The sequence below is a fragment of the Triticum urartu genome, chromosome 5 (genome assembly GCF_003073215.2).
Source record: "Triticum urartu cultivar G1812 chromosome 5, Tu2.1, whole genome shotgun sequence".
NCBI classification, from domain to species: Eukaryota; Viridiplantae; Streptophyta; class Magnoliopsida; order Poales; family Poaceae; genus Triticum; species Triticum urartu.
This window is the reverse complement of record NC_053026.1, coordinates 31,888,879-31,901,141: the sequence shown is the minus strand read 5'-3', so window position 1 is coordinate 31,901,141 and position 12,263 is coordinate 31,888,879.

Sequence of the window (12,263 nt, the reverse complement as noted above, 5' to 3'; positions counted from 1 at the left end):
TAGATCTTTATGCCTAATATGTAAGAGCTTCACCGAGGTCTTTCATTGAAAAACTCTTATTCAAGTATCCCTTTATGCTATCCAGAAATTCTATATCATTTCCAATCAGTAATATGTCATCCACATATAATATCAGAAATGCTACAGAGCTCCCACTCACTTTCTTGTAAATACATGCTTCTCCAAAGGTCTGTATAAAACCAAATGCTTTGATCACACTATCAAAGCGTTTATTCCAACTCCGAGAGGCTTGCACCAGTCCATAAATGGATCGCTGGAGCTTGCACACTTTGTTAGCTCCCTTTGGATCGAAAAAACCTTCCGGTTGCATCATATACAACTCTTCTTCCAGAAATCCATTCAGGAATGCATTTTTGACATCCATCTGCCAAATTTCATAATCATAAAATGCGGCAATTGCTAACATGATTCGGACAGACTTAAGCATCGCTACGGGTGAGAAGGTCTCATCGTAGTCAACCCCTTGAACTTGTCGAAAACCTTTTGCGACAAGTCGAGCTTTGTAGACAATAATATTACCATCAGCGTCAGTCTTCTTCTTGAAGATCCATTTATTCTCAATTGCTTGCCGATCATCGGGCAAGTCAACCAAAGTCCATACTTTGTTCTCGTACATGGATCCCACCTCAGATTTCATGGCTTCAAGCCATTTTTCGGAATCTGGGCTCACCATCGCTTCTTCATAGTTCGTAGGTTCATCATGATCTAGTAGCATGACTTCCAGAACAGGATTACCGTACCACTCTGGCGCGGATCTTACTCTGGTTGATCTACGAGGTTCAGTAGTATCTTGTTCTGAAGTTTCATGATCATTATCATTAGCTTCCTCACTAATTGGTGTAGGTGTCGCAGAAACAGGTTTCTGTGATGTACTACTTTCTAATAAGGGAGCAGGTACAGTTACCTCGTCAAGTTCTACTTTCCTCCCACTCACTTCTTTCGAGAGAAACTCCTTCTCTAGAAAGGATCCATTCTTAGCAACGAATGTCTTGCCTTCGGATCTGTGATAGAAGGTGTACCCAACAGTCTCCTTTGGGTATCCTATGAAGACACATTTCTCCGATTTGGGTTCGAGCTTATCAGGTTGAAGCTTTTTCACATAAGCATCGCAGCCCCAAACTTTAAGAAACGACAACTTTGGTTTCTTGCCAAACCATAGTTCATAAGGTGTCGTCTCAAGGGATTTTGATGGTGCCCTATTTAACGTGAATGCGGCCGTCTCTAAAGCATAACCCCAAAATGATAGCGGTAAATTTGTAAGGGACATCATAGATCGCACCATATCAAGTAAAGTACGATTAAGACGTTCGGACACACCATTATGCTGAGGTGTTCCGGGTGGCGTGAGTTGCGAAACTATTCCGCATTGTTTCAGATGTAGACCAAACTCGTAACTCAAATATTCTCCTCCACGATCAGATCGCAAAAACTTTATTTTCTTGTTACGATGATTTTCAACTTCACTCTGAAATTCTTTGAACTTTTCAAATGTTTCAGACTTATGCTTCATTAAGTAGATATACCCATATCTGCTTAAATCATCTGTGAAGGTGAGAAAATAACGACATCCGCCACGAGCCTCAACATTCATCGGACCACATACATCTGTATGTATGATTTCCAACAAATCTGTTGCTCTCTCCATTGTACCGGAGAACGGTGTTTTAGTCATCTTGCCCATAAGGCACGGTTCGCAAGTACCAAGTGATTCATAATCAAGAGGTTCCAAAAGTCCATTGGTATGGAGTTTCTTCATGCGCTTTACACCGATATGACCTAAACGGCAGTGCCACAAATAAGTTGCACTATCATTATCAACTCTGCATCTTTTGGCTTCAACATTATGAATATGTGTGTTACTACCATCGAGATTCATCAAAAATAGACCACTCTTCAAAGGTGCATGACCATAAAAGATATTACTCATATATATAGAACAACCATTATTCTTTGATTTAAATGAATAACCGTCTCGCATTAAACAAGATCCAGATATAATGTTCATGCTCAACGCTGGCACCAAATAACAATTATTTAGGTCTAATACTAATCCCAAAGGTAGATGTAGAGGTAGCGTGCCGACCGCGATCACATCGACTTTAGAACCATTTCCCACGCGCATCGTCACCTCGTCCTTTGCCAGTGTTCGCTTAATCCGTAGTCCCTGTTTCGAGTTGCAAATATTAGCAACAGAACCAGTATCAAATACCCAGGTGCTACTGCGAGCTCTAGTAAGGTACACATCAATAACATGTATATCACATATACCTTTGTTCACCTTGCCATCCTTCTTATCCGCCAAATACTTGGGGCAGTTCCGCTTCCAGTGACCAGTCTGCTTGCAGTAGAAGCACTCAGTTTCAGGCTTAGGTCCAGACTTGGGTTTCTTCTCCTGATCAGCAACTTGCTTGCTTTTCTTCTTGAAGTTCCCCTTCTTCTTCCCTTTGCCCTTTTTCTTAAAACTAGTGGTCTTGTTGACCATCAACACTTGATGCTCCTTCTTGATTTCTACCTCCGCAGCTTTCAGCATTGCGAAGAGCTCGGGAATAGTCTTATTCATCCCTTGCATATTATAGTTCATCACAAAGCTCTTGTAGCTTGGTGGCAGTGATTGGAGAATTCTGTCAATGACGCAATCATCTGGAAGATTAACTCCCATCTGAATCAAGTGATTATTATACCCAGACATTTTGAGTATATGCTCACTGACAGAACTGTTCTCCTCCATCTTGCAGCTATAGAACTTATTGGAGACTTCATATCTCTCAATCCGGGCATTTGCTTGAAATATTAACTTCAACTCCTGGAACATCTCATATGCTCCATGACGTTCAAAACGTCGTTGAAGTCCCGATTCTAAGCCGTAAAGCATGGCACACTGAACTATCGAGTAGTCATCAGCTTTGCTCTGCCAGACGTTCATAACATCTGGTGTTGCTCCAGCAGCAGGCCTGGCACCCAGCGGTGCTTCCAGGACATAATTCTTCTGTGCAGCAATGAGGATAATCCTCAAGTTACGGACCCAGTCCGTGTAATTGCTACCATCATTTTTCAACTTTGCTTTCTCAAGGAACGCATTAAAATTTAACGGAACAACAGCATAGGCCATTTATCTACAATTAACATAAACAAGCAAGATACTATCAGGGACTAAGTTCATGATAAATTTAAGTTCAATTAATCATATTACTCAAGAACTCCCACTTAGATAGACATCCCTCTAATCATCTAAGTGATCACGTGATACAAATCAACTAAACCATAACCGATCATCACGTGAAATGGAGTAGTTTTCAATGGTGAACATCGCTATGTTGATCATATCTACTATATGATTCATGCTCGATCTTTCGATCTCAGTGTTCCGAGGCCATATCTGCATATGCTAGGCTCGTCAAGTTTAACTTGAGTATTCTGCGTGTGCAAAACTGGCTTGCACCCGTTGTAGATGGGCGTAGAGCTTATCACACCCGATCATCACGTGGTGTCTGGGCACGACGAACTTTGGAAATGGTGCATACTCAGGGAGAACACTTTTATCTTGAAATTTAGTGAGAGATCATCTTATAATGCTACCGTCAATCAAAGCAAGATAAGATGCATAAAAGATAAACATCACATGCAATCAAATATAAGTGATATGATATGGCCATCATCATCATGTGCATTTGATCTCCATCTCCAAAGCACCGTCATGATCACCATCGTCACCGGCTTGACACATTGATCTCCATCGAAGCATCGTTGTCGTCTCGCCAACTATTGCTTCTACGACTATCGCTGCCGCTTAGTGATAAAGTAAAGCAGTTACATGGCGATTGCATTTCATACAATAAAGCGACAACCATATGGCTCCTGCCAGTTGCCGATAACTCTATTACAAAACATGATCATCTCATACAATAAAATTTAGCATCATGTCTTGACCATATCACATCACAACATGCCCTGCAAAAACAAGTTAGACGTCCTCTACTTTGTTGTTGCAAGTTTTACGTGGCTGCTACGGGCTTAAGCAAGAACCAATCTTACCTACGCATCAAAACCACAATGATAGTTTGTCAAGTTGGTGTTGTTTTAACCTTCGCAAGGACCGGGTGTAGCCACACTCGGTTCAACTAAAGTTGGAGAAACTGTCACCCGCAAGCCACCTATGTGCAAAGCACGTCGGGAGAACCGGTCTCGCGTAAGCGTACGCGTAATGTCGGTCCGGACCGCTTCATCCAACAATACCGCCGAACCAAAGTATGACATGCTGGTAAGCAGTATGACTTATATCGCCCACAACTCACTTGTGTTCTACTCGTGCATATAACATCAACATATAAAACCTAGGCTCGGATGCCACTGTTGGGGAACATAGTAATTTCAAAAAAATTCCTATGCACACGCAAGATCATGGTGATGCATAGCAACGAGAGGGGAGAGTGTGATCTACGTACCCTTGTAGATCGACAACGGAAGCGTTTGGTTGATGTAGTCGTACGTCTCCACGGCCCGACCGATCAAGCACCGAAACTACGGCACCTCTGAGTTCTAGCACACGTTCAGCTCGATGACGATCCCCGGACTCCGATCCAGCAAAGTGTCGGGGAAGAGTTCCGTCAGCACGACGGCGTGGTGACGATCTTGATGCACTATCGTCGCAGGGCTTCGCCTAAGCACCGCTACAATATTATCGAGGACTATGGTGGAAGGGGGCACCGCACACAGCTAAGAATATGATCACGTGGATCAACTTGTGTGTCAAGGGGTGCCCCCTGCCCCCGTATATAAAGGATCAAGGGGAGGAGGCCGGCCGGCCCTCTATGGCGCGCCAAGGAGGAGTCCTCCTCCTAGTAGGAGTAGGACTCCTACTAGGAGGGGGAAAGAAGTGGGGAGGGAGAGGGAAAGGGGGGCGCCGCCCCCCCTCTCCTAGTCCAATTCGGACCAGGGGGGAGGAGGCGCGCGGCCCACCTTTGGCTGCCCCTCTCTATTTCCACTAAGGTCCATATGGCCCATTACTTCTCCCGGGGGGGTTCCGGTAACCCTCCGGCTCTCCGGTTTTCTCCGAAATCACCCGGAACACTTCCGGTGTCCGAATATAGCCGTCCAATATATCAATCTTTATGTCTCGACCATTTCGAGACTCCTCGTCATGTCCGTGATCACATCCGGGACTCCGAACTAACTTCGTTACATCAAAACTCATAAACTCATAATATAACTGTCATCGAAACCTTAAGCGTGCGGACCCTACGGGTTCGAGAACAATGTAGACATGACCGAGACACGTCTCCGGTCAATAATCAATAGCGGAACCTCGATGCTCATATTAGCTCCTACATATTCTACGAAGATCTTTATCGGTCAGACCGCATAACAACATACGTTGTTCCCTTTGTCATCGGTATGTTGCTTGCCCGAGATTCGATCGTCGGTATCTCAATACCTAGTTCAATCTCGTTACCGGCAAGTCTCTTTACTCGTTCCGTAATACATCATCTCACAACTAACTCATTAGTTGCAATGCTTGCAAGGCTTATGTGATGTGCATTACCGAGAGGGCCCAGAGATACCTCTCCGACAATCGGAGTGACAAATCCTAATCTCAAAATACGCCAACCCAACATGTACCTTTGGAGACACCTGTAGAGCTCCTTTATAATCACCCAGTTACGTTGTGACGTTTGGTAGCACACAAAGTGTTCCTCCGGCAAACGGGAGTTGCATAATCTCATAGTCATAGGAACATGTATAAGTCATGAAGAAAGCAATAGCAACATACTAAACGATCGGGTGCTAAGCTAATGGAATGGGTCATGTCAATCAGATCATTCATCTAATGATGTGATCCTGTTAATCAAATGACAACTCTTTGTCCATGGTTAGGAAACATAACCATCTTTGATTAACAAGCTAGTCTAGTAGAGGCATACTAGTGACACTCTGTTTGTCTATGTATTCACACATGTATTATGTTTCCGGTTAATACAATTTAGCATGAATAATAAACTTTTATCATGATATGTAAGGAAATAAATAATAACTTTATTATTGCCTCTAGGGCATATTTCCTTCAGCCGATGCCTTCCAGGCCTCGAAGCGGCCAACCGCAACCTCCAGCCAGTCGGCAGTCCGACTCGGGGTGCGGAGAATCGCTTCGCCTAGCCAGAGGGCGGCCAACACCTGCGCCCCGGCGCGCTGGAGGCGGCGGAGCATGCGGTGAGCCGGCTGCAGCCGGGCTTGGACCTCCAAGAGTTGCTCCTCAAGTGTCCGGCTCGCGTCCGGCGCGATTTCAGCCCCCGCCTGCCGGCGCGCCTCGCGGTGGACCTCGATGGTCTGGGTGGCAAAGACGGAGTAGCCGGGGAAGTAGTCTACACAAGGAACAAAAAGCAGCACAAGTCAGAACACAAATCAGGGGGCAAGGAGCAAGCAAGGGGTGAGGAAGGCGGCTTACCATCGATCAGATCCTCAACCCGGCCGAAGCCCTCGCTCAGCGCTTGTTTTGCCTCAGCCCAGCCCACCGCTTTGGTCTCGAACTCAGCTTTGAGGGCGTCCTCGCTGTCCTGCGCCTTCTTTAGGGCTGCCTTGTGGCTCTCCTCTTGGTCGGCCAACTTCTTGGCCAGGCGGTCACGCTCCAGGACCAAGGCGTTGTACTCAGCTTCCTTGGCGCGAAGGGCGGCCTGGGCCCCGCTAAGCTACCCCCTCAAGTCGGCATTGGCTCCTGCAAGCATGAAGACAAAGGAAAAATCAATAAGGAAGAAGTCGTCAGGGAAGATTCGACCCGACTGCTCAGCAGTCGGCCCGAATCTCGGGGACTACACCCAGTGGGTGCGCTGACGCACCCCCACAGGAGATGAACGAGACAAAGCACGTACTCCGGCTGTTGGTCAGGTCCTCGGTTTTCCGGCCCAGCTCCTGAGCCTGGGAGTTGAAGGCAGCAGCGCGGAGGTTATGGTATTCCTGGAAGATCAGACAGGATGCGAGGATAAGATAGCTGTCAGGACCTAGTAAGTTCCAAGCCGCCTGCTCAGCAGCCGACTCAGAACTCGGGGACTACACCCAGTGGGTGTGCTGACGCGCCCCCACGGAAGAAATCAAAAAAGCAAAACAACCAAGGCCAGAAGGCTCACCCGGATGACGGCCTGCGTCGTGAGGAACTCTTGGGTATATCGCTGCAGCGAAGCGGCCTGGGCTTGAAGCCGGTTCCGGACCTCCTGGGCCGCCGTGTTCAGCTCGGCCGTCCCCCCGCTGGGCGTCCACTCGGACGTGCTGGCGCTGGCGGCCTCCAGGGCCTCCGCCGTCTGGCTGGCGCCCGCAGCTCTGTGCGGCTCCGGCCCGGAGGTATCTCCCCCTGCGCGCCGGCGAAATGCCGGCTGCACCTCGAGGCCGGCCCCTGCCTCCGGCTCACCCCCGGCCGGCTGCTCTGGTGCCGCGGCTGGTTGGCCGCTTTGGCCCGCTCCAGTCGGCGCCGTCTGCGGCGCCTCCTCCATGAAGACCACGTGGTCCTCCCTCCTCTCCATCACCGGCGGGTCTTGGTCGACCTCCTCCGATGGGGGCACGGGGATGTCGGGGGCCACGGCGCGGAGGGGAACGACGAGCTGCGGAGGCTGGTTGTGCGAGGCCTCCGCCTCCGTCTCCATGGCTGCCGCCTCCGCCCGGGCCTTGGCCGCCGCGTCGGCCTGCTCCTTCGCCGCCTGGGCGGTCCTTCGCTCCGCTGCCTCCCGCTCCTCCCGCGCCTCCCGTGCGTTCCGCTCCGTGGCCTCCATGAGGTCGGCGCGGGGATCCACGCGGCGGGAGCCTGAGGACCCTCCAATCGGCCCGACTACGGAGCCGCCAGGACGTCGCTCGAGGGAAAGCGGTGCCCTGCCCGGCGAGCAAAGTGAGGTTTAGAAGAACCTCAATCAAAAAGGACAACAAAAAATACAAGACATTTAACGCTTACGCCGAGATCGCCTGCGGCTGTTTCACCGCCTTGCGGAAGCGGGCCGCCTTCGCGGCCGCCTCATCCCGCTTGGTCGCCGCCGTGGAACCCTTGGATTTCTTCGGCCGGCTGCCGAAGTAGGTCGACACGGCCCGGCGTTTCTGCGCGCCGCCACGGGCAGCCGGCGTGGCAGACGGGCCCGCGCCTTGATGATCAAGCACCGGCTGGCGGTGCGGAACGACTTCGACCTCGTCATCGTCCGCCCAGTCCTCGAGGCCGGCCCCGAGCCCCGCGCCGCCTGCCTCGTCGCCTTCCCCCACAACGGCATCTTCCATGGCGGTCGCTCCCAGGTCCGGATCATCAACCTCGTCCACCGTGCGGTCGGGGAGGAGCTGGCGCTCTACCCCTGCGGCCCCGGCCGTCGGCGGAAGAAGAGGGTTCTGCTAAGGACAAACCAATTGATCAGTAGTCGGCCATCACGAGGACGGCTACAAAAAGGAAGAAAAGAAGAAAAACTTACGGCAGGCGGAGGGTTGGCGCGAGAATACGGCCCCTTGCCGTATCGCCAATCCTCGGCGAGCTTGCAGTTGGAGATGTAGTTCACCATGTAAGACACCTCGGCATGAGGCATCTCCCTGGTGCTCAGCCGGCACGGGTCGAAGCGGCCGCTCATCTGGCAAATCATGTGAGGCCGGCCTTGGAGCGGAAATACTCGGCGCTCCACGAAGGCGGCCACCAGGTCGGCTCCGGTCAGGCCCTCCGACTGGATCATCACCCGGAGCCGGGAGACGGCTGCGTTCCCGGCCTGAGACAACGACCTGGCCCGGTAGCTCCACGAGGGTTGCCTCCCAGCAGGCGGGCCGGCTACGTAAGCCAGCAGGTTGACGAAGTCGCCTTGCTGGGCGACGTTCTTCACGTAAAAATAGGACTTCTGCCAGAGCTTCACCGACTGGATCAGCGGGATGGGCGGGAACGGATTGTTCTCGCCCGTCCGCCTCATGGCAATGAAGGCTCCGCAGGGGGCGGGCACGCCCGTGACAACGGTGCCGAGCTTGCTCTGGAAGAATTCTCCCCAGAGCTCGAGAGTGGGGAGAACCCCAAGAAAGCCCTCGCACAGGGTGACGAAAGCCGACAGTAGCATCACCGCGTTGGGCGTGAGGTGATGTGGCTGGAGGTGGTAAAATTCAAGAAAAGCGCGAAGGAATCCGCTCGCCGGGAGGCCGAAGCCGCGCAGGCAGTGCGAGCGGAAGATTACCCGCTCGCCCTCCTCTGGTGCCGGCGAAATCTCCCTCGCCGGCGCACGACGAACCCGCACGTAGTTCTCGCCCGGCAGACGCCGCGTCTGGCGGAGGAACTCAACGTGGTCCTTGTGGACGTTGGAGCCATCCCACGAGCTCGACAACGCCATGGGAGCGACGCGGCGAGGAACAAGGCGATGCGACGGCAGAGACGCGCATGACCCCGTTGCGGCGGGACCAAAGGAACCGAGAGGTCCGACGGCGGAGCGGCGCGGCAATGGGTCGCTGCGGTGGTGAAGGGAAGAAGAAGGAAGGTGAGAAGGGGCGGAGCGAGGGAGAGCGCGCGAGCCTCTGCCGCTCCCTCTCCTCCCCCTACTTATAGACCCGCACGGCGGAGCCGAGGAGGCGTGGTGTGGGGGGACGTGGGATCAACTGCGCCCACTCCCCCACGTCCCGCGATTATTGCGCCTTGATGGAGTAATAAAACCGCCGCGGGAAGGCGAGCGGTCTGTTGTGGGCCGCAGAAGATCCGCGCTCGGGCCGAGGCCTAGGAGTGGCGGGCCCGGGCCTGTGGCGGCGTCCCATCGCGCGCGTGCGTTGGCATGTTTTCCTTGCCACGTGGCCCGCGGGATGGCGCGCGGTCAGCTCACAGGCCGATCCACGTTCCCGCCTACAAGAAACGGAGTTTTCCGAAGACGGCGCGCATAAGCAAAGCCGGCTCCTCAGGATAGGAAGCTGACCAAGCTTCTCGTCCCTTTTTCAGCCTCGAAGCTCGGTCAGCTTCGGGGACTACTATCGAAGTAAATGACCACGGGTAGCCTAGCCGGCTCCCCCTGGCCCTTCTGAAAAAATTACGAGCCGATCCGGCCCTCAAGAATCCAAGACGTGGGGCCGCCTTCCCCTTGCCGGCTGTCTCCCAGGCCGACTATCGGAAGGCGGCACGGCTTTAGCCCTCATGAAGAAAGTCGCAGGAGGGCCGGCTCCAAGAAGCCGGCCGCAAGAAGCCGACTCCCACAAAGCGGTCAAGATCGTACCCTCGAAGTCTGCATCCACATAACAGCGATGTGACGGGGCATGGCTACAGTAAAGCCTGCCACCCCCGAATCCCGGAGCACGCCTGGCACAGTGCGCCGTACGGGGTGGCCATGACCCGTCCGGCACGGCACTGTTGCCATGTTGATCCTGATGCCACCCACGACGGGCTGTCAGCGCGGCCCACGGGCGGTGGGCCCCTTTAGGCAAAGAGACACCCGAAGGCGGCCAGGCCTCCCCCAGTCGGCCCAAGACGGGGCCGGCTCCCCACAGCCGGCTTGCTTCCTCCCTCGAAGAAGACGCCCCATTAAGGGGACAAGACGAGGCGTGGCTACAGCGATCGCCCGCCGGGCGGCGGCACTGTAGCCACGCTTACCTCGGCGAAGCCCTCGTCACCAGGTTTGAGGCAACAATGACCAGCCACCGACAAGGCCCTTGACAGTGGGGCCTGCCTGTCGACCAAGGAGCCAGCAGCCAGTGGGACCCACTAGCCGGCGGGCCCCAGCAGCCGGCGCAGAAGCCGGCGAGCGTAGACACAGACGGCTAGGGCCCACGCCCAGTCGGATTACCATTGTACCCCCGGGGGTGGGCCTATATAAACCCCCCGGGGCACCCATGCAAAGGGTTGATCTGAGCTAGTTTTAGACACCACATAGAGAGGAGAGGAGAGCTAGCCGTGCCCTTCTTCTTCTTCTCGCCAAACAGCTCAAGGAGTATCTTGTAGCCACTCGCTCATCTAGTGATCATGCGGAGACCCCGCAGAGCAGCAGTAGGGGTGTTATCTCCTCGGAGAGCCCTGAAGTTAGGTAAGATTCGCCGACGTGCATGTCTTCGCCTCATCCCGCTTCCAGACGCCGGCGACGTCTTAGTGGCTCCCACAATGATAAGCCACCCGTTGGCATATGTCGCACCTACCACCCGACACTTGTAGATAGATGGTCCGTTTGTCTTTTCTTTTTTCCCGAATCAGATGGTCCGTGAAATGAAATTGAGAGATATTCCTCCCTCCGTATCAAAATATAAACTGTTTTTTGACATTATGACAGTGTCAAAAAAACAAGCTGCAATCCTTATTGTGAAGTGCGCGAGTTTCTACTAGCATAAAGGTGTGACGTACTTGGATTGCTTGCTCGTGCAAATGACCAGTGGATTACCACAAAGAAACTATACATTTGTTTTCCCGCAAAAAAAAACTATACATTTGTTTATCATGTGCTCATGTGTATTGTTATCAAGGTACGTGCAAATAAATGTGTCGAGTACAACAATTAATGTCGCCGCATACATATGGCTTTTTTTGCGAGGTAATAGAGTTTTGTTCCATTAATATAGAGTTTTTTTGCCCTCGTGTTCCTGGGGCACTTTTTTTTTCATGATTCAAGGCAGGAACGCAACGGATTTCATCAATATAGGAAAAAACGAAAACAAAATACAGAGTGTCTGGTTTATAAGAAAAACTAGGCCAAAAGTCAATTGAAAGGGAAAAAATAACACCAAAAGTTGACCAAAATAGTGACACCAGCCAAAGAGATAGAGTGTGACTCCTTCGAAAACGCCTTCCAAAAGGAAAACAATGCATGAGGGCACCATTCTCGCCAGCATTGATCACATCGACCACAAAGCTTTTGTCCAGACCCCGCATGACCGCTCCACCAGCCTTTGGTAATGGTCCGGCCAAGCCAACAACCACCGCCATTGCTCCCACTCTGAGCAGACACGACCCGATGATGAGCTGCAAACTAATTGTCTCTTACACAAGATAACTCTCAGAAACATCGGACGTCAAAACTAGCGGCTACGAGGACCAATCCATGAACACATCGAAACAAGGTTATCTAATAATACCTCCATCTCAAATTAGTTTATCCGTATCTAGACAAATCTAAGACAACTAATTCGGGATGGAGGGAGTAATAAAAGTGCAGTTTAGCTGAGTCTCGGTTCATTACTTAGTCCTGGTACTACTGGATTTCTACGTTTGGTTGTTTATCTCCTTTGCTGGTTGATCACTAATGCTGCATCTTGTCTCCGCCAACAGCTCCGGCAACCAACAGAGCGAACCATGA